Source organism: Arachis hypogaea, chromosome 13, assembly GCF_003086295.3.
Source record: "Arachis hypogaea cultivar Tifrunner chromosome 13, arahy.Tifrunner.gnm2.J5K5, whole genome shotgun sequence".
NCBI classification, from domain to species: domain Eukaryota; kingdom Viridiplantae; phylum Streptophyta; class Magnoliopsida; order Fabales; family Fabaceae; genus Arachis; species Arachis hypogaea.
In genome coordinates this window covers 58,892,104-58,911,227 of record NC_092048.1, presented here as the reverse complement: position 1 = coordinate 58,911,227, position 19,124 = coordinate 58,892,104, and the positions used below count along the sequence as shown (strand labels likewise).

The 19,124-nt window shown below is 38.6% G+C and overlaps 1 non-coding gene across 1 annotated transcript; it reads right to left on the bottom strand.

Annotated features, from left to right (window-relative positions):
- Positions 1-11,151: 11,151 nt before the first annotated feature.
- LOC112739913 (small nucleolar RNA R71) lies at positions 11,152-11,257 on the bottom strand. The gene has a single exon (XR_003170848.1). It is a non-coding gene; the product is annotated as a small nucleolar RNA R71 (small nucleolar RNA).
- Between the last annotated feature and the right edge of the window lie 7,867 nt (positions 11,258-19,124).

Genomic DNA, 19,124 nt, shown 5'->3' with positions numbered 1-19,124 from the left:
TTAGTTAGTTAGTTGAAACAAATTTTGAAAAGATAAGAAGTTAAGAAGTTAGAAAAGATATTTTGCAATCACTTTTTTGAAAAAGGTAAGATAAGAAGATATTTTTGAAAAGATATGATAGAAATTAGTTTTTGAAAAAGATTTGATTTTTAAAATCTCAATTAATGATTTGATTCACAAGAAATCACAAGATATGATTCTAGAACTTAAAGTTTGAATCTTTCTTAACAAGTAAGTAACAAACTTGAAATTTTTGAATCAAAACATTAATTGATGATGTTATTTTCGAAAATATGATGTAAAATTAAGAAAAAGATTTTTGAAAAATATTTTTGAAATTTTCGAAAATAACTAAAAAAAAATTGAAAAAAAGATTTGATTTTTGAAAAAGATTTTGAAAAAGATAAGATTTTTTTAAATTGAAAATTTGATTTAACTCATAAAAACAACTAGATTTTAAAAATTTTTGAAAAAGTCAAATCTAATTTTTGAAATTTTAAGAGAGAAAAAGGGAAAGATATTTTTTTGATTTTTGAATTTTTATGATGAGAGAGAAAAACAAGAAAAATGATGCAATGCATGAAAGTTATGGATCAAAACAATGAATGCATGCAAGAATGCTATGAATGTCAAGATGAACACCAAGAACACTATGAAGATCATAATGAACATCAAGAATACATTTTTGAAAAATTTTTAATACAAAGAAAACATGCAAGACACCAAACTTAGAAATCTTTGATGCTTAGACTCTATGAATGCAAGAATGCATATGAAAAACATCATAAAACACAAAACAAGAAAACATCAAGATCAAACAAGAAGACTTACCAAGAACAACTTGAAGATCATGAAGAACACTATGAATGTATGAATTTTCGAAAAATGCAAGATGAGTATGCAATTGACACCAAACTTATAACATGACACATCAAACAAGAAACACAAAAATATTTTTTTGATTTTTATGATTTTCTAAATTTTTTTGGAATTTTTTTCGAAAATTATTTTGAAAAAGGAAAATAAGGATTCCAAAATTTTTAATATGAATTCCAGGAATCTTATGCTCTTTAGCCTAAAGCTCCAATCAAAGGGTCAGGCATGGCTTAATAGCCAGCCAAGCTTTAGTATGTAACTCAAACATGACATGCCTGACATGCCCTACACGGAAGAATTAGACATGGCTTTACAGCCAGCCAGGTTTCCACATGCTTCATGAAACACTAGAATTCATTCTTAAAAATTCTGAAGAAAAATATATTTTTGAAAATATTTTTATTTAAATTTTTTTTTTCGAAAACAAAGGAGAAATTTTTGAAAGAATTTTGAAAAATTTTTGAAAATAAAACAAAAAAAAATTACCTAATCTGAGCAACAAGATGAACCGTCAGTTGTCCAAACTCGAACAATCCCCGGCAACGGCGCCAAAAACTTGGTATGCGAAATTGTTACTCAGGTTGTGAATTATTGTTCGAAATTGATTCCCTGGCGATGGCACCAAAAACGGATGCACAGAACCATGGTCTAAACATATCTTCACAACTTTGCATAACTAACCAGCAAGTGCACTAGGTCGTCCAAGTAATAAACCTTACGTGAGTAAGGGTCGATCCCACGGAGATTGTTGGTATGAAGCAAGCTATGGTCACCTTGTAAATCTCAGTCAGGCGGATATAAAATAGTTATGGAGTTTTCGAAATTAATACTGAAATAAGGATAGAAATACTTATGTAAATCATTGGTGAGAATTTCAGATAAGTGTATGGAGATGCATTCATTCCTCTGAACCTCTGCTTTCCTGCTGTCTTCATCCAATCAGTCTTACTCCTTTCTATGGCTGGCTTTGTGTAAGGATGTCACCGGTGCCAATGGCTACTTTCAATCCTCTCGGGAAAATGGTCCAAATGCTCTGTCACAGCACGGCTAATCTTCTGGAGGCATCACCCTTGTCGTTGGTTGCATCCTATTCCTCTCTGTGAAAATGGTCCGATGCACTGTCACTGCATGGCTAATCATCTTGGAGGTTCTCGATCATACTGGAATAGAATTTACTATCCTTTTGCGTCTGTCACTACGCCCAGCACTCGCGAGTTTGGATTTCGTCACAGTCATTCAATCCCAGAGTCCTACTCGGAATACCACAGACAAGGTTTAGACTTTCCGGACTCTCATGAATGCCGTCATCAATCTAGCTTATACCACGAAGATTCTGATTAAGAGATCTAAGAGATACTCATTCAATCTAATGTAGAATGGAAGTGGTTGTCAGGCACGCGTTCATAGGGAATGATGATGATTGTCACGTTCATCACATTTAGGTTGAAGTGCGAATGAATATCTTAGAAGCGAAATAAGATGAATTGAATAGAAAACAGTAGTACTTTGCATTAATCTTTGAGGAACAGCAGAGCTCCACACCTTAATCTATGGAGTGCAGAAACTCTACCATTGAAAATACATAAGTGATAATGGAGTTCATTGGTTTCGGCCCCAGAGGGGAACCAGAGTAACCAAGACTACGAATACAATGATAAAAAGTTCTATTTATAATAAACTAGTCACTAGGGTTTACAGAAGTAAGTAATTGATGCATAAATCCACTTCCGGGGCCCACTTGGTGTGTGCTTGGACTGAGCTTGAAGTCTACACGTAGAGAGGTCATTCTTGGAGTTGAACGCCAGCTTTTGTGCCAGTTTGGGCGTTGAACTCCACTTTGCAACTTGTTTCTGGCGCTGGACGCCAGAATTGGGCAGAGAGCTGGCGTTGAACGCCAGTTTGCGTCATCTAAACTTGGGCAAAGTATAGACTATTATATATTTCTGGAAAGCCCTGGATGTCTACTTTCCAATGCAATTGGAAGCGCGCCATTTTGAGTTTTGTAGCTCCAGAAAATCCATTTTAAGTGCAGGGAGGTCAGAATCCAATAGCATCAGCAGTCCTTCTTCAACCTCTGAATATGATTTTTGCTCAAGTCCCTCAATTTCAGCCAGAAAATACCTGAAATCATAGAAAAATACACAAACTCATAGTAAAGTCTAGAAATGTGAATTTAACATAAAAACTAATGAAAACATCCGTAAAAGTAACCAGATTCTACTAAAAACATACTAAAAACAATGCCAAAAAGCGTATAAATTATCCGCTCATCAACATGGTAAGGGAAAGTAGGCTGGGACTTACCAAGAAAACTTGAGATGCCCGAGATGCGAAAGATATCATCCGAAAATGTCATGCATGGCTGGGCTAGGATTATGCTACCACTACGAATTGCCTGGGCATGTCTCTAGACATTGTCCCAACAGGAAGGACTAGGATGCGAGTCGGTCTTAGCGACAAGGTTGAGAATCTCTAATATGAGGTAATTGTGAAATGGGTAACCGAATTCTAAATGCATTGTATGATATTGGAACACCGCGTTTATCCATAGTTTGTAACGGAGATAAGGATTTAAAGCTAAAAGTGTCAAACTTAGTGTCACATCTAGGATTAAATTTAATAGTGCCACGTAGAGTATTGCCGTTAGATTTGGCAGAACTTAAGAAGATTTTTGGTTGATGTGGGCGAATAATTAAATTCTTAAAGGCAAGCGAATCAAAGTAACACTATGGAAGCACAGTGATCTTGATGGCGACGTGAGATTTTATATGAATGAGAGTACCAATAAAATCCTTGTGACTTGATCTATCTCTTCTTTTGTTAGTTGCATTGAAGTTCTTTATTCCAAATTCTTTCTTGGAAATAATTTGAATATTTCCAATTCTATTCCTCATTTGCATATATCCTTGCATGAACTCTTTGATGTGAGTCCGAACTTGTTTTGAACCAATCACAAGAACCTTCGACCCTTGAGGGATCACTGTTGAGTTGAGCTGCCTCCATTCAAGAACTCAAAATTCTTCCAAAGCCAACAGGGATATGTTTCGAGTCGATGAACTTTTTGTCTCTGCTAAGGATTTTTAATTTGGAAATTTCTTTCTTGAGATTTACTTTAGTTCTCTTTTTGGTGCATTTCGTTATTTTCTATGACCTCACTTGATCATAACACTGAGCATCTTTCCGATTCTTGTTGGATGCCACTCGAATTGTTTGTTCTCTTTTGGGCTAGGTATTCCTTTGAATGCACTTGAGCTTATTTTGGCATTACGTCCATTTTTTAAACTCAACCATTGAAACGTTAATTTCTTAGAGCATGATTTGTGGACACGGAAGGTTAAACCTATAAGTATACGCTGTTGCTAGAAGTTGTGAACTGGTGATTTTTGCGGAAAAAGTTTCAGATTGATCTAAGTCTAAAGTGGATGGTAATAAAGTTGCGAGGGTTTGATGCTCCGTTGTGTTGATATGGGGTTGGAGAGCTAAGTGTGGTTAGGTTCCGACTGGTGTTGAGAGATGTCGCAGGAAAAGAAGTTTTGCTAGTTAAGTTCGGAGTCGAACCAGGGTAAGATAGCACATGTAGGAGCTTAATGTTAAATATGAGAAAGGACTCTCCTCAGTATTGAGACAATGTGACTTTTGGTTAACATAGAGAAATAGCTAGGTTCTTGGTGACTAATAATCAGAGTAACACAGTGAAAGCGGTTTGGAACATTCAATATGAATTAGGTTTATGGAATCGGAAGGGGCGTTAGTAGCGTGGAGTTATCAGTTGCATTCAATAAAGAGTGACAATAGGTTATGTAAGTCATAAATCTTACTATGGGAATTGAAGAAGCTTCATTAATGAAGATTGCCTGGAGTCGGATGGACCTTGAAATGCATACATAGAAAGTGGAGATACATGTGAGGAAGAATCATTTAGAGTTGGTTACGAGTGGTCAAATTTTGAGGACAAAATTTTTATTAAGGTGGGTAGGATGTAAGACCTGAGAAAATTATAAAAGGATTAATTGGATAATTAATCATCAAGTTAAAATAGTTAAAGCGTGTCCGGATGGACTCAAAAATAAAGACTAAGGAATTTGAAGATTTAACTATGATAATTGGATTCAGTGAATTTTTCCGAATGGGAAAAAATAATAATCTTCTATGGAAATACGCGTAAAAATACGTACTGGTAATTCAACCGGCAGTACCGACTTAAGTCTGTCTGGCACTGCAAGTGAGTAAATTAATTATAAGTAAATAAAATTTAGAATTTAGAATTTAGAATTTATAATTTGAGAAGATTGAAATATTTAAAATACGATTTAAAACTCTAATCTTAAAGGTTTTGGCCCCGAAATTAAGCCAAGCTAAACCGAGTGAACCGAGCCCAAGTGTTCTAAGCCCACACTATACAAAGATCTATTTCAGCACAAAACACCTCATTCTTCCCTCCTTTCAAAGAGAACACGGTGAGAGAGAAGAGAGTAACTAAAACCTAGAGCACTATTCAACTTCATCTTGTTTTGCTTGTAACTTTTGATCCGGAGCTCCGATAGACGAGCCGTTTGCGGCTACGCGTAGCTCTCCTCATCCTCTTCAATTATATCTAAGATTTGTGGTAAGGAATACTCCTTTTTTTGCCCAGTTTTCTGTTCCTTATAGATTCACGTTTTTGGTTTTAGGGTTATTGAATTTTTGTGATTTTGGTTGTTTAGGGATGCTCTAGTATGAATTTCTAGTGGGTTCCATCTATATTTCATGTGGGTTAAGGTAAGAAAGCTTAACTCTCTTCATTGTCCCCAATTTTATGTATGAACCCTAGAATAAATGTTAAGATATATTGTTGTAACTAGATTATATGGATTAGAGAATTGTTGGGGCTGAATTTGATATGAAGTAGAATTTGATTGGCAAATTTGGGTGGTGGATCTTGGAGATTAAGCTAGACAAGGCTTCAAGGGTTGGAACCGCCGACATTCAAGGTACGGGTTTGAGTTTCGAGTAGGCATTATGTAAAGTTATGTGAATGCCTAGGATAGTTGACCCTAGGATAGGTGTGGATTGAAATTGGTTGCTGTTTTGGATAGTGAATGGCTATGTGTATGTGTGTATTGATTAAGAATTATTGTGACATTATAAAGTGAATGGCATTTATTGATTTTATTGTTAATTGATTTGGATATTGGGCCGGAGGCCGTAATAGGTGTGAATTATTGTAATGGTGGTGGACTTGGTGATTGATTGGAATTGAGTTTAGAGAATATTTGAAGGATTGAATCTTAAAATGTTGAACTACTTGCTGAAAATATGAGTTTTGAAGTCAAACAGTAATTTTGAAAGTGAACCAGTAACTCAATAGTGTTTGAAATGATAAGAAATTAAGAGCTAAGTAAACTATAATAAGTATGATTGTTAAGATTCAATTTTGAAGGTTTTGTATTAACTGAAATATTAGTTATGATTTTTCAATGTTAAATCGTGGGATCTAATTTTCTGCATTACTTTAAATGAAGTAAGAAACTTTGAAAATCTATAACTAATTCTGTAATGATTAGAATTGTATGGGACCAAGTCTGGATTAAGCTTGGGAATATAAGGAGCTAGACTGGTGAATGTCAGACAGTTTCGTTAAGTTTATGATTTATGGTAAATTTTTGAAGTGTGGTTATTAAATCTGATTTTTCTGCAGAATGCTTAATATAGCAGCAACTTGTTTTCTCTATTGAAAATTCTCTAGTTTGAATTTTGAAATGAAATCAATTTTAAATGAAACTCTGGTCCTAATAATTTAATTTTAAAAAAATTTAGAATTTTTGGAATTGTAGTTTTAAAGATATGAATTTTTGAAATATGACGCGTTATGCAGTAAAAGCCAGTTTCTGTTCTCTTAAATCAATAACTTTGAAAGTTTATAACTTTTGATTTTGGATTGGTATTGAGATACAATCAATTGGAGGAGAAAATTAAGTATGTTTATCATATGTAATTTAAATTTCAGGGCTGTCCATGTTTCACTGAGTGAATTATGGGACTTGAAAGAGGATATGCTCATTGGCTTTTAAAACAGAATTCTGCAGAAAATTACTCAACTTCCTAGTTACATAACTTTCTCATTAAAAATGGTATTGACCTAGAACAAATTGAAAAAGAAACCTGGATGAGTGAAGTTGAAGTATGTTAATTTTTAAGGTCATTGGATTTAACTTGGATTTTATATTGAATTTTGAATATTACATGCTGTTGCTGTTTTCTGATTTTTAAGCACTGCAGAGTAGTCACGGGTTTTCTTCTATTCTCGAAGCTAGAGTAAGTGAAAAATTATAATTTTTAGTTTAATGGAAATCTTAATCCAAAACGGTCGTATGGATATAAAGTTTGTGCAATTCCGAGTTCATTTGATATTTTAAAAACAAGATTGTAATGTGGTTGCCGATGATTGTTTTGGTGACTACCTTGGGTATGAGATTTAAGAATTGATTTTTATACTATTATCAAATGTTTTTGAGAGTTATTGTTGTAACAATTGCTGATAAAAGACTGGTGAAATATTGAGGATGAGAGTGACTATGATGAGGTTAAAAGTGAGCTGGGCACTATATCCCAAGACTTGGTTTATTGAAAGAGTTTTGTCCCGGCAAAGACGGTGGTTTGATCCTGCTTGTCGTGGTTATTGTGCATATGCAGAGATGGTGGTTTTATCCCGCCTGCAGTGAGGCCAGAGGTTCTATTCTACTCACGTATGGGTGAATTATTTAGCAAGAACAGTGGTGTGATCCCGCTTGCATATTATTTTATGTTGGGCAAGGACGGCAGTTTAATCCCGCTTGTAGATTGATTTGTGAATGCAACCCGAGCAAGGATGGTGGTGTAATTCCGCTTGTTCGAGGTGCCCAGTAAGGATGGTGGTTTAATGTCGCTTACTGTGGAGGCAAGGATGGTGGTTTAATCCCGCTTGCGTGTTCCGAGCAAGGATGGTGGTTTAATCTTGCTTGTTTATGAAACCTACAGATAAGGATGGTGGTTTAATCCCGCTTATCCGAGTTGGGTCTGGCAACATAACCGATGCGTGAGCTTGATGATTTGCATCATCCACCTCTTTCTTTCATCTGAAAGGACCATAAAAAGAGCATAATCTCATTGAATCAATGTAATTTCATGAACCAAATGATAAATATTATGATATCTTGCTTTAAAATGGGTTTGTGTTGAATTTCAGGTGAAAAGAGCAATAAAAGGGGGAAGGAAACAATAAAAAGAACTGGACGTGTGAAGTTGGATGTGCCAGTTGGAACAAACGCCACCAAACAGTATGGGCGTGGCACGCCAGTTATATTTTCTAGAGAATAGTCCTTGAAGCTTTGACAAGGGTGTGACACGCCAGGGGCCAGGCGTGGCACGCCAGTTATATTTCCAGAGAGCAAGATTGTAGGCCACAAAGGGGGCGTGGCATGCCAGGCTGGGCGTGGCACGCCAACCCCATCATATGCTATGGGCGTGCCACTTGGACTTGTAGGCGTGGCACGCTAGTTCACTGATCCAGAATGGGGACACATTGGGCGTGCCACTTGGTATCGAAGGCATGGCATGCCAACTATCACCCAACACATGGGCATGCCACTTGGGATTCTAGGCATGGCACGCCAGGCTTGAAGGGGTTCGAACCAACATGGGCGTGCCACTTGAACACCAAGGCGTGGCACGCCAGTTACATTTTCCAGAGAAGGAGGCGAAGGTCCAACACTTGGGTGTACTACTTAGTGTTGAAGGCATGGCACGCCAGCTAGCAACCCTGACTTGGGCGTGCCACTTGAGTCTCAGGTGTGGCACTACAATGCTTGAAGAGGCCTAACCACTTACTGGGCTTGCCACTTGATGTCTAAGACGTGGCACGCCAACCCCAGCAACCAAAGAAGAAGAAGACTGGGCGTGCCACTTGAGCTTTAAGGCATGGCATGCCAAGACCAGATAACCCTGGGAGTGCCACTTGAATGCTGGGCGTGGCACGCCAGCTACTGGAACAAGGGAACCATGCATACAATACATGGGCGTGGCACGCCAGTATAAATTTCTAGGAGGATGGATGAAGTGCTCACAATGGGCATGGCATGCCAGACCTTGGGCGTGCCACGCCAGTTCAAAATTCCAAAGAAGAGGAGCAAGAGGGAAGAGCCTAGGTGTGCCACTTGAGCTCGAAGGCATGTAACGCCAGGCTAACCAATGCTTAAGAAGAGCCTGGGCGTGCCACTTGGGTTCGAAGGCGTGGCACGCCAGGGAGGTTAATGCAAGAGGCGTGCCATTTGAGGAGCTGGGCATGGCGCGCCAAGCCAAACTTAGTGGCTAGGCATGGCACACCACTCAAACGCTAGCCACATGCCAAGCTTAAGTGTCACGTTTATTGAGTTTTCCTTTTCCCTCCAGCTGTAATTTTCTTTTCTCTTTTGTATTTTATTAATTCTAGTGATAGGAGTAGTATAAATAACCCCTAGAAGTACTGAAAAGGGGTTAGCTTTTGGATTGGCAAGTTTTAATTTTACTTTTATACTTCACTTCATCTCTTCCATCTCTTGTACTTTTCTCTAAGCTATGAGTAGCTAAACTCCCTCTCATTGGGAGAGGGAGCTCTGTTGTACTTGATGGATTAATGATAGAGAATTTCTTCTTCTCTTCATCTTCTCTTTGATTTGCTAGAAGGAATTTTGTTCTTCATGCTAGTGTTCAATCATCTTGGGAAGGAGGTTGAATACAAAATGGGTTTCATGGGAACCTTGGAAAAGGAAGCATGAAATCATGCTTGAAATTCCTTCTCATAATTGAGTAGATCTGGGTTTTAGGATTGGATATGGTGTCATATAATCCACCCACTATTTGGATCTATGAGGATGTGTGGTATAATTAGGGACCAAGCATATCTCTCTTCATGAGCAATTAGACCAAGAAATTGGCTGATTATCAAGATTTGAGAGATTGAATCACCAAAGGATTGGGGTTGAATCAATTATGATTGCCAAGAGGTCAATGAGTTGCATGATTGAAGATGAGATGAGCTGAATTTAATCCAAAGAGAGCAATATCTCCTAATCCCAATGAATTTTCCCCTATTCTTATCTTCTATATTCTTTATAGCTTTCTTTACATTCTGTTATCCCCCATTCCCATTTATAATTCAGTCATTTATGTTCAAGCACTTTACATTCCTGCCATTTACTTTTCTGCACATTATTGCTTCTCTTTACTTTTAAGTCATTTACATTTCTGATCGTTTAGAATTCTACAATCACAATCTATATTGCTCAGTTTGACTAATTCACCGATTGATTAAAATTGCTCAAATCTACCAATCTCTGTGGATTCGACCCCACTCCTAGTGGGTTATTACTTGACGATATTTTGGTGCGCTTGGCAAAAAAACGGATTCATTATTCTATATAGGGAGTGAATTCTGGTCATCAAGTTTTATGGCGCTGTTGCCGATGATTGGTTTAAATTTGACAATGACTAAATTGATGGGTAGCTAGATTAAGCAATTTTAATTACCTTGCTAATTCCTTTAATTTCAGTTCCTTACTTTCTTCTTTTTCATTTGATTATTCCAGCTGTTCATTGTGTATATTTCCAATTTTTTTACTAATCAACTAACTATTTGATTAATTGCACCAGTCAAACTAACCATAAGTCTTAACAAGAGTGATTCATTCACTTGTCCTCTGCTTGCTGTTTGTTGAATGTATGACAGGTAGAAGAGGAGAAACTTCATCCTCTTTTGACAGTGAACCTGAGAGGACCTTCCTTAGACTAAGAAGGGAAGCAAGAAGCAAAGGAATAGTTGGAGAGGAAGTAGTGGAGGAAGATCTGGGAGTTACTATAGAGGAAGAGGTGCATAACCATGTTGGAGAAGATGCTGGCAATCATGTTGGGCAAGAGAAGAGAGTTCTAGGCTCTTACATCAACCCAAACCCAGGAATTTGTGGAAGTAGCATTCTAAAACCAACAATTCATGCTAATAGCTTTGAGTTAAAGCCTCAACTCATCACACTTGTTCAAAATAATTGTTCATTCGGAGGTAGCACCCAGGAAGATCCCAACCAACATCTAACAACATTTGTGAGAATATGTGACACAGTGAAGTGCAATGGTGTCCATCCTGATCTACAAACTGCTTTTATTCCCTTTTTCTCTCAGGGATAAGGCATCAAAGTGATTGGAATCATTTCTAAGGAAAGCTTGACAACTTGGGAGGATGTTATTAACAAATTCTTAGCAAGATTCTACCCTCCATAAAGAGTCAATAGATTGAGAATTGAGGTGCAAACTTTTAGACAATAAGATGGTGAAACTCTTCATGAGGCTTGGGAGAAATTCAAGGAGTTGACAAGAAAATGCCCTCCAGACATATTCAACGAATGGGTGAAATTGTACATCTTCTATGAGGGGCTATCGTATGAGTCAAAGAAGGCCCTAGATCACTCTTCTGGAGGCTCATTCAACAAGAAGAAGACAATTGAAGAGGTTATAGATGTCATAGAAACTGTTTCCAATAATGAGTATTTCTATGCCTCAGATAGAACTCAAAGAAGAGGAGTGATGGAGCTCAATTCCATAGATGCCCTGTTAGCTCAGAACAAGGTGATCACAGCTCAATTAGCGGCCCTAACCAAGCAGATGGATGAGTACCAAGTCTCAACTATTCAAGCTTAAGCACCCACACAAGAGGAAGAGAACCCAGCAGTTGAAGGTGAATGGGAGCAAGCCAACTATGTGAACAATTCCGCTAGACCACCATATGATCCCAATGCCAAGACATACAACCCAGGTTAGAAAAACCACCCAAATTTTGGGTGGGGAAACTAACAAAAGCACAGCCAAGATCACAAACTATACCACTCCAACCAATACAATAACCCTACCATCCCACCCAACAACCATACAATAACGACCCTCAAGATGCATTGTCCTTAACCATGCAACCATGTGATATCAGCAACAACTTTGGAAGATTAGAGGTTGCTATAGCACAACTAACAGGGACCGTTTCCACTGTTGCAGAGAGACAAGTGCAAGCTGACAAAAAGATAGATGCAAACCAAGAGGAGGTCAGATCCAAAAAAAGGAACCAAGGGGCAGCAATTTTAAAACTGGAAGCACAACTAAGGAGCTTGTCTAAACAGATACCAATGCCTACACATACATTCCCTAGTGATATCATGGCCAACCCAAGAGGGGAATGCAAGGCCATCACACTAAGAAGTGGGAAGGTTGTGGAGGAAGCATTCCCAAGTCAAAACAAGCAAGAAGAAGAAGCTGAAAATGAATCTGAAACCAAGAAGGAAGAAGAGACTCCTGCACCATTGATGAGCGGATAATTTATACCCTTTTTGGCAGTGTTTTTAAGTAGTTTTTAGTATAATTTAGTTACTTTTTATTATATTTTTATTAGTTTTTATTCAAAAATCACATTTCTGGACTTTACTATGAGTTTGTGTGTTTTTCTGTAATTTCAGATATTTTCTGGCTGAAATTGAGGGACTTGAGCAAAAATCTGATTCAGAGGCTGAAAAAGGACTACAGATGCTGTTGGATTCTGACCCTCCTGCACTCAAAATGGATTTGCTCGAGCTACAGAAGTCCAATTTATGCGCTCTTAATTGCGTTGGAAAGTAGACATCTTGGGCTTTCCAGCAATATATAATAGTTGATATTTTTCTCGAGATTTGATGGCCCAAACCAGCGTCCAAAGTCAGCCTAAAATTGTCTGGCGTAAAACGCCAGAACTGGCACCTTTTTCGGCGTTAAACGCCCATTATGGCACATGGGGTGCCATTTAACACCAACTTTGGGCATATGAACGTGAAAGCTTGAAAGCTCAGCCCAGGCACACACCAAGTGGGTCCCAGAAATGGAATTCTGCACTATCTGCACTTAGTTACTCATTTTTTGTAAACCTAGGTTACTATTCTAGTATAAAAACTACTTTTAGAGATTCATTGAGAACCTTATGACATTTTTACACTTCATATTGTATTTCTGATGGCATGAGTCTCTAAACCCCATGGTTGGGGGTGAGGAGCTCTGCTGTGTTTCAATGGATTAATGCAATTACTACTGTTTTCTATTCAATCATGCTTGATTATATTCTAAGATACTCATTCGTACTTCAATCGGGAGAAGATGATGATCCATGACACTCATCATTTTTCTCAATGCTATGAACATGTGCCTGACAACCACTCTTGTTCTATCTGAGCTCAACGTAGTCATTGGGCGACAGCTTGAGTGTGTATCTCTTGGGTCTCTGATCCATGAGATTAGAACCTTCGTGGTATAGGCTAGAACCAATTGGCAGCATTCCTGGGATCTGGAAAGTCTAAACCTTGTCTGTGGTATTCCGAGTAGGATCTGGAAAGGGATGACTGTGACGAGCTTCAAACCTGCGAATGTTAGGCGCAGTGACAGTGTGCAAAAGGACAAGGGTCCTTTTCCGATGCTAGTAGGAACCCACAGATTATTAGCCGTGCGGTGACAGCGCATATGGATTTGTTTTCATTCGAAAGGATCTTACAGCCTGCCATGGAAGGAAGCCATGCGTGCTTGGAGAAGAAGACAGTAGGAAAGCAGAGATTCAGATGACAGAGCATCTCCGGAGCCTCAACCTGCTTCTCATTACTGAATCACAAGTACTGTTTATTTAATGTTATTTATTTTCATAAATATAACCACTATTATCATTAATCTCCTTACTGAGATTTACAAGATAACCATAGCTTGCTTCAAGCCGACAATCTCTGTGGGATCGACCCTTACTCACGTAAGGTATTACTTGGACGACCCAGTGCACTTGCTGGTTAGTTGTGCGGAATTGTGAAAAGTGTAATCACAATTTCGAGCACCAAGTTTTTGGCGCCGTTGCCGGAGATTGTTCGAGTTTGGACAATTGACGGTTTATTTTGTTCCTTAGATTAGGAGAAATTTATCTTTTTAGTTTAGAGTCTTCTATTATTGTTTCTGGTTAAAATTTTAGAATCCATATTTTCTTTTTCTAAATTATTTTCAAAAAATTTTTAGAACCAATAACTTCATAATTTAGTCTTCTGTTTGAGTCTAGTTTCATATTTTAAGTTTGGTGTCAATTGCATGATTTTATTTTTTCTTTCTATTTTTCGAATTATTAGTGTCCAAAATATAAAAAATTTTTAAGTTTGGTGTCCTTTGTGTTTCTATTTTCTTAAAAATTTTTAAAAAGTGTTCTTGGTATTCATCTTGACATTCAAAGTTTTCTTTGTTTTGATCTAAAAATTCTAAGTTTGGTGTCATTCTATTATTTTTCTCTTTCCTCATTAAATTTAAAAATATCTTTCCTCTTTATTTAATTGAATTTTCGAAAATCTCTTTTAAAAATTCAGATTTTTTATTTTAAAATTTTTATTTTATCTTATCCTAGTTTTAAAATTTCAAAATTTAAAATCCTTTTCAAAAATTATATCCAAAGTTTTTCAATTCTTCTTAATTAAGTAATTATTTTAGTTTTTGAATTTATTTTTTTCTTTTAGTGTTCGAAATTTATATTTTAATTTTCCAATTGCTTTATTTTATCTTATTTTTTTTATTTGTTCGGTTTGCTTTTAATTAATTAAAATAAAAAAATATATATTTTATTTGCAATTCACATCAATTCCCTTTTCTCCATCATGGACCTAAGTGAAAATGAACAGTTCAGAAGGAGTCTGGGGTCATATGCTAACCCCATTACTGCTGCATATGGGAGTAGTATCTGTATACCTCCTGTTCATACCCTAGGTCGAGCTATCCGACCCGGGATGTTTAGCGACAAGGCGACCGACCTCTTCAGGTCCGACTATCCAACCTCTTCTCAAAGAGCTCGGTCAAATTGCCAGGAAAGCCCAATAAAGGGCCTGAATAGAGGAACACGACCCAAATCCAAAGGCAGCCCAAGCCTATAGAGATAAGGGCAGTTCCCTTGAAGATAAGATGACCTCACTCAAAGATAAGATAAGATAACCAACTTATCTTATCTAAGAAGGTCACTCCACACCATTATAAATACACTGGAGCACCCAGGTATAACTCATACTCCGATTCTACTAAAAATCTGCTTAATACCCTTACTAACTTAAGCATCGGAGTCCCTTGCAGGTACCACCACCCTCCGGTGACAAAGGATCAGCAGCATAGCCAGTCCAACAATTCGGACACGGCCGCTCCGGCCACCATCCACCAGCCGGACACGTTAGCTACAATCAGCACAGAAGATCTCGTCCGAGATCGACCTACAGTTTCAGGTAATCCTCGGAACATTGGCGCCGTTGCCGGGGAAGCTGAAAGTCATCCTATCACCATGGCGGACAACCATGACAACGACCACGACTCGAATCTAGAAGATAGAATACCGCAAAAGAGCGAAAGGACTCGAAGAAGGGTCGCCCAGAGTGATCCACTATAATGAAGAAGCCAACTCCCAACTTCAAAGGGAAGAACTCGACCTACTTCCAGAAATTCGAGAAAGAGCTCGGATCAGGGAAGAGGCATTAAAACGTCGAATGGCTTCAAGATATAATCAAAAGGTAGTGCCACGAGGTTTTGCCGAGAACGACCTCATCCTAATCCAAAATGATATCAGAACAACTCGACCGGGAGAAGGAAAGCTGGCAGCAAACTGGAAAGGACCCTACCGAGTCATAGAAGTACTTGGAAAGGGCTACTACAAACTGTCCGAACTCGAAGGGCGAGAGCTTCCTAGGTCATGGCACGCCTTTAACCTAAGAAGGTACTATAGTTGAAGGTAATAAAGATCTTAGGATAAGGTGCACTCTTTTTCCTGAAAAGGTTTTTTAATGAGGTGCCAAGCCAAGATCTACAAATTACCCGACTTAGAGGGATAAAACTCCCACATGTATATATTTGCATTTTCTTTTGAATAAAGTTTTTTAGATTTTCTACAAATTCTCAAGACATATTAGTCTGAAACGCTAAAAATTTATCGTCCAATTATAAAGCTACAAGATCGGTAGAAAGTGAAGATCAAATTCACCGTCCACAATAAAGACCAAAGAAGATGAAAACCGAATTCATCAAAAGGTCAACCAAACAAGGATCAAACCTAACTTCGACAAAATCAGCAAAGATGAAAAAGCGACAAAAACAGAATAATGCAAGAAGTTATCGAAAGTGATCCATAGAAAGGACCTGACGAGGTCTTAATAAAATGGGTTGCTAAAAATAACTTAAAAGACAGGCCGCCGTAAAGAAGTCGGACCAGTCGACCACAATAACCAAAGTTATAAAAAGTCAATCCCTGGAAAGAGGCCTGGCCAGCCCTAAAAAAGAGGATTACTAGAAATAACTTAGAAGAGATCGGCATGATGAAATCGGCCTCCCACAAACAACTTATAAAAAGTAATCCCTAAAAGAGACCTGACAAAGGTCCAAAAAGAGGATTACTAGAAATAACTTAGAAGAGACCGACATGATGAAGTCGGCCTCCCACAAACAAGTTATAAAAAGTAATCCCTAAAAGAGACCTGACAAAGGTCCAAAAAGAGGATTACTAGAAATAACTTAGAAGAGACCGACATGATGAAGTCGGCCTCCCATAAATAAGTTATAAAAGGTAATCCCTAAAAGAGACCTGACAAAGGTCCAAAAAGAGGATTACTAAAAATAACTTAGAAGAGACCGACATGATGAAGTCGGCCTCCTACAAACAAGTTATAAAAAGTAATCCCTAAAAGAGACCTGACAAAGGTCCAAAAAGAGGATTACTAGAAATAATTTAGAAGAGACCGACATGATGAAGTCGGCCTCCCACAAACAACTTATAAAAAGTAATCCCTAGAAGAGACCTGACAAAGGTTCAAAAAGAGGACTACTAGGAAGGACTAATGTAAAGAAGTTGGCCCAAAAACCTTAACATTATAAAAAGTAATTCCTAACAGAGACCTAACAAAGGTCCAAACAAAACGGATTACTAGAAATAACTTCAGGCAGAAGTGAGGATATCGACATACAAAGTTGGACCCAAACATCCACAACCTCAAAAGAATCAAGCCACAAGTATGAAAATACAAAGGCAATCAAAAGAGATCGGACAACAAGGCTCCAACACTCCCAAAAACCTAAAAAGGTACCAGACAGATGCAGACAAACATGTTATGAAAAGCACAAGTTATAATAATAACAAACCCAAGAGGCTACCAAAAGTCTGCCCCAAGAGTTCGAGAAACTACTTTGTTTTTCAAAATAAAGTTGCTAAAAAAGAAACTAAAAGAGTATCAAGAAGTCAGAACCACAAAACTACAAGATATAAAAAGTTCAAAGCCCACAAGCTGGGCTATATACAAAACACAATCATAAAGGATCCAAAGAGTTCCCGGTCGCAGTATCACGAGGTAAAGAAGGACGAGTCTGAAGAGGCACCACATCTACCGTCCCATCATCCCGGTTTAGGACCTGACAATCAGGATCCGACTCGGGATGACCAACCTCAGCTGCAGGAGTTGAAGAAGTCGGCGTAACAGAAACTTTGGCAGCAGGCACAGGAGGAGGCTCAACATCGTCATCATCATCAGGATCATCAGGGACAATTTTACCATCCTTCACAATGTTGTCCAAGCTGAACAGAGTAAGGTCGAGCTTGGGCGCAAGAACTCGAACCTGCTCCTTCAAATTCTCATAAGCAGCATTAACACTGCCTACAAGATGACCTTGAAGCTCGGCATAATCAGCTCGGACAGACTCCAAACTCTCCCTGAGATCCATCAGCTCCCTGTAAGTGGTGACGTAGCTCTCCTTATGCTTCAACGCTGTATCCTTAGCCAACTTTGCAGAAGCCGCCAAAGCAATAGCTCTAGTCTTCTCACCCTCCAACTCTTTCTCCAACTTAGCCACTTTTACCTCAAGCTCTTCCTTCAAACCCTTCATCCGATCGAACTCTGATTTAGCCTCCTCCATGAAGGCCTTCGTTACATGAATAGAAAGATCCTGGGTAGTTTGTTACAGAGCCGCCCCCATATGTGCCATTTTAATACTACTACGGGTAATAAAGTCCAAGTGATGAAGAAGAGAAACATCGTCAGTAGGAATGACGCCATAGGGACCAATCTGCTGGTCGACAAACCCAACAGCATCAAAGTCAGAAGCATCTAGATTGAAGGGCTCAACGGTCCGAGGTCTTTTTGAAGGAGGAACGACCGTAGGAGAAGAGACAGCAGTAGAAGCCTGGGGAGGATCGAGCACATGGACCCGTGGGGTAGGAATCATCCTCCTCGGTCTAGGAGAACTCGGCACCAGCTGTTTGGGAGGAACACGAGAAGACCCTTCCCCAGCCACTCTGGCCGAGATGTTTTGGGCCACAGTAGCCTTCCTCACCTTTTTAAAGGCTTTCATAGACTCATTATTCTTGGCCATCTCTGAAAAACAGAATCAACCATAGAAGCAGATTACAAACTGGAAAAAGAAGGAAGCAAAGTAAAAATAGAGCAAAATATATTGATCAATACCCAGCGCAGTTCGGACGAGGGATGGATCCCCCAAAAACTTCTTGGTATCAAGATGGGGAGGTTTCCCCCAAATATCCTCCAAGACATTTGCAAAAGACTGCTCGACCTCGTCAAGCATCTCCCACGTGTATCGAGACACTACCACTTTCTTTTGCCAACACAAGGGGAAGGCAGGCTCATTATTTGCTTCTAAGAAAAACGGTCGAGCTCCCTCGACAGCTCGGACCTTAAAAAAGTAATTCTTAAAATCCCTAAAGGACTCGTCATACATAGCAAAAATTTATGTCCCTGGGAAGACCTAAAAGAAACCCAAGAAGCTTTCTTTTTGGTAGTCCTAGGCTTGGTTAAAACAAAAAGATATAGGAAGAGAGTCTGAGAAGGAGTAACGTCCAACTCTTGGCAAAGCAGCTGAAAGATCTTGATAAAACCTCAGGAGTTCGGATGGAGCTGGGATGGAGCTACATTACACGACCACAACAAATCGGTCTCAAAGGAAGTGAAAGGAAAAGTAATATTCAACTGGCTGAAAAATAGTCATAAGCATAAAAGAAAAGGCGCTCCCCCCGGGTCAGAGCAGGAAAGCAAACCCTCTCCTCGGAATCAGGTGCTACCAATTCATAGTTCTTTTCCTGATCTCTACTCTTACAGAGACGGTGAGGTTTCCTAAGTTCCACACAAAACTCAGCATTCACCACGTAAACACACATTAACACAAGGGAGTCCAACCAGTCGGACATCCCCTCAGAAACC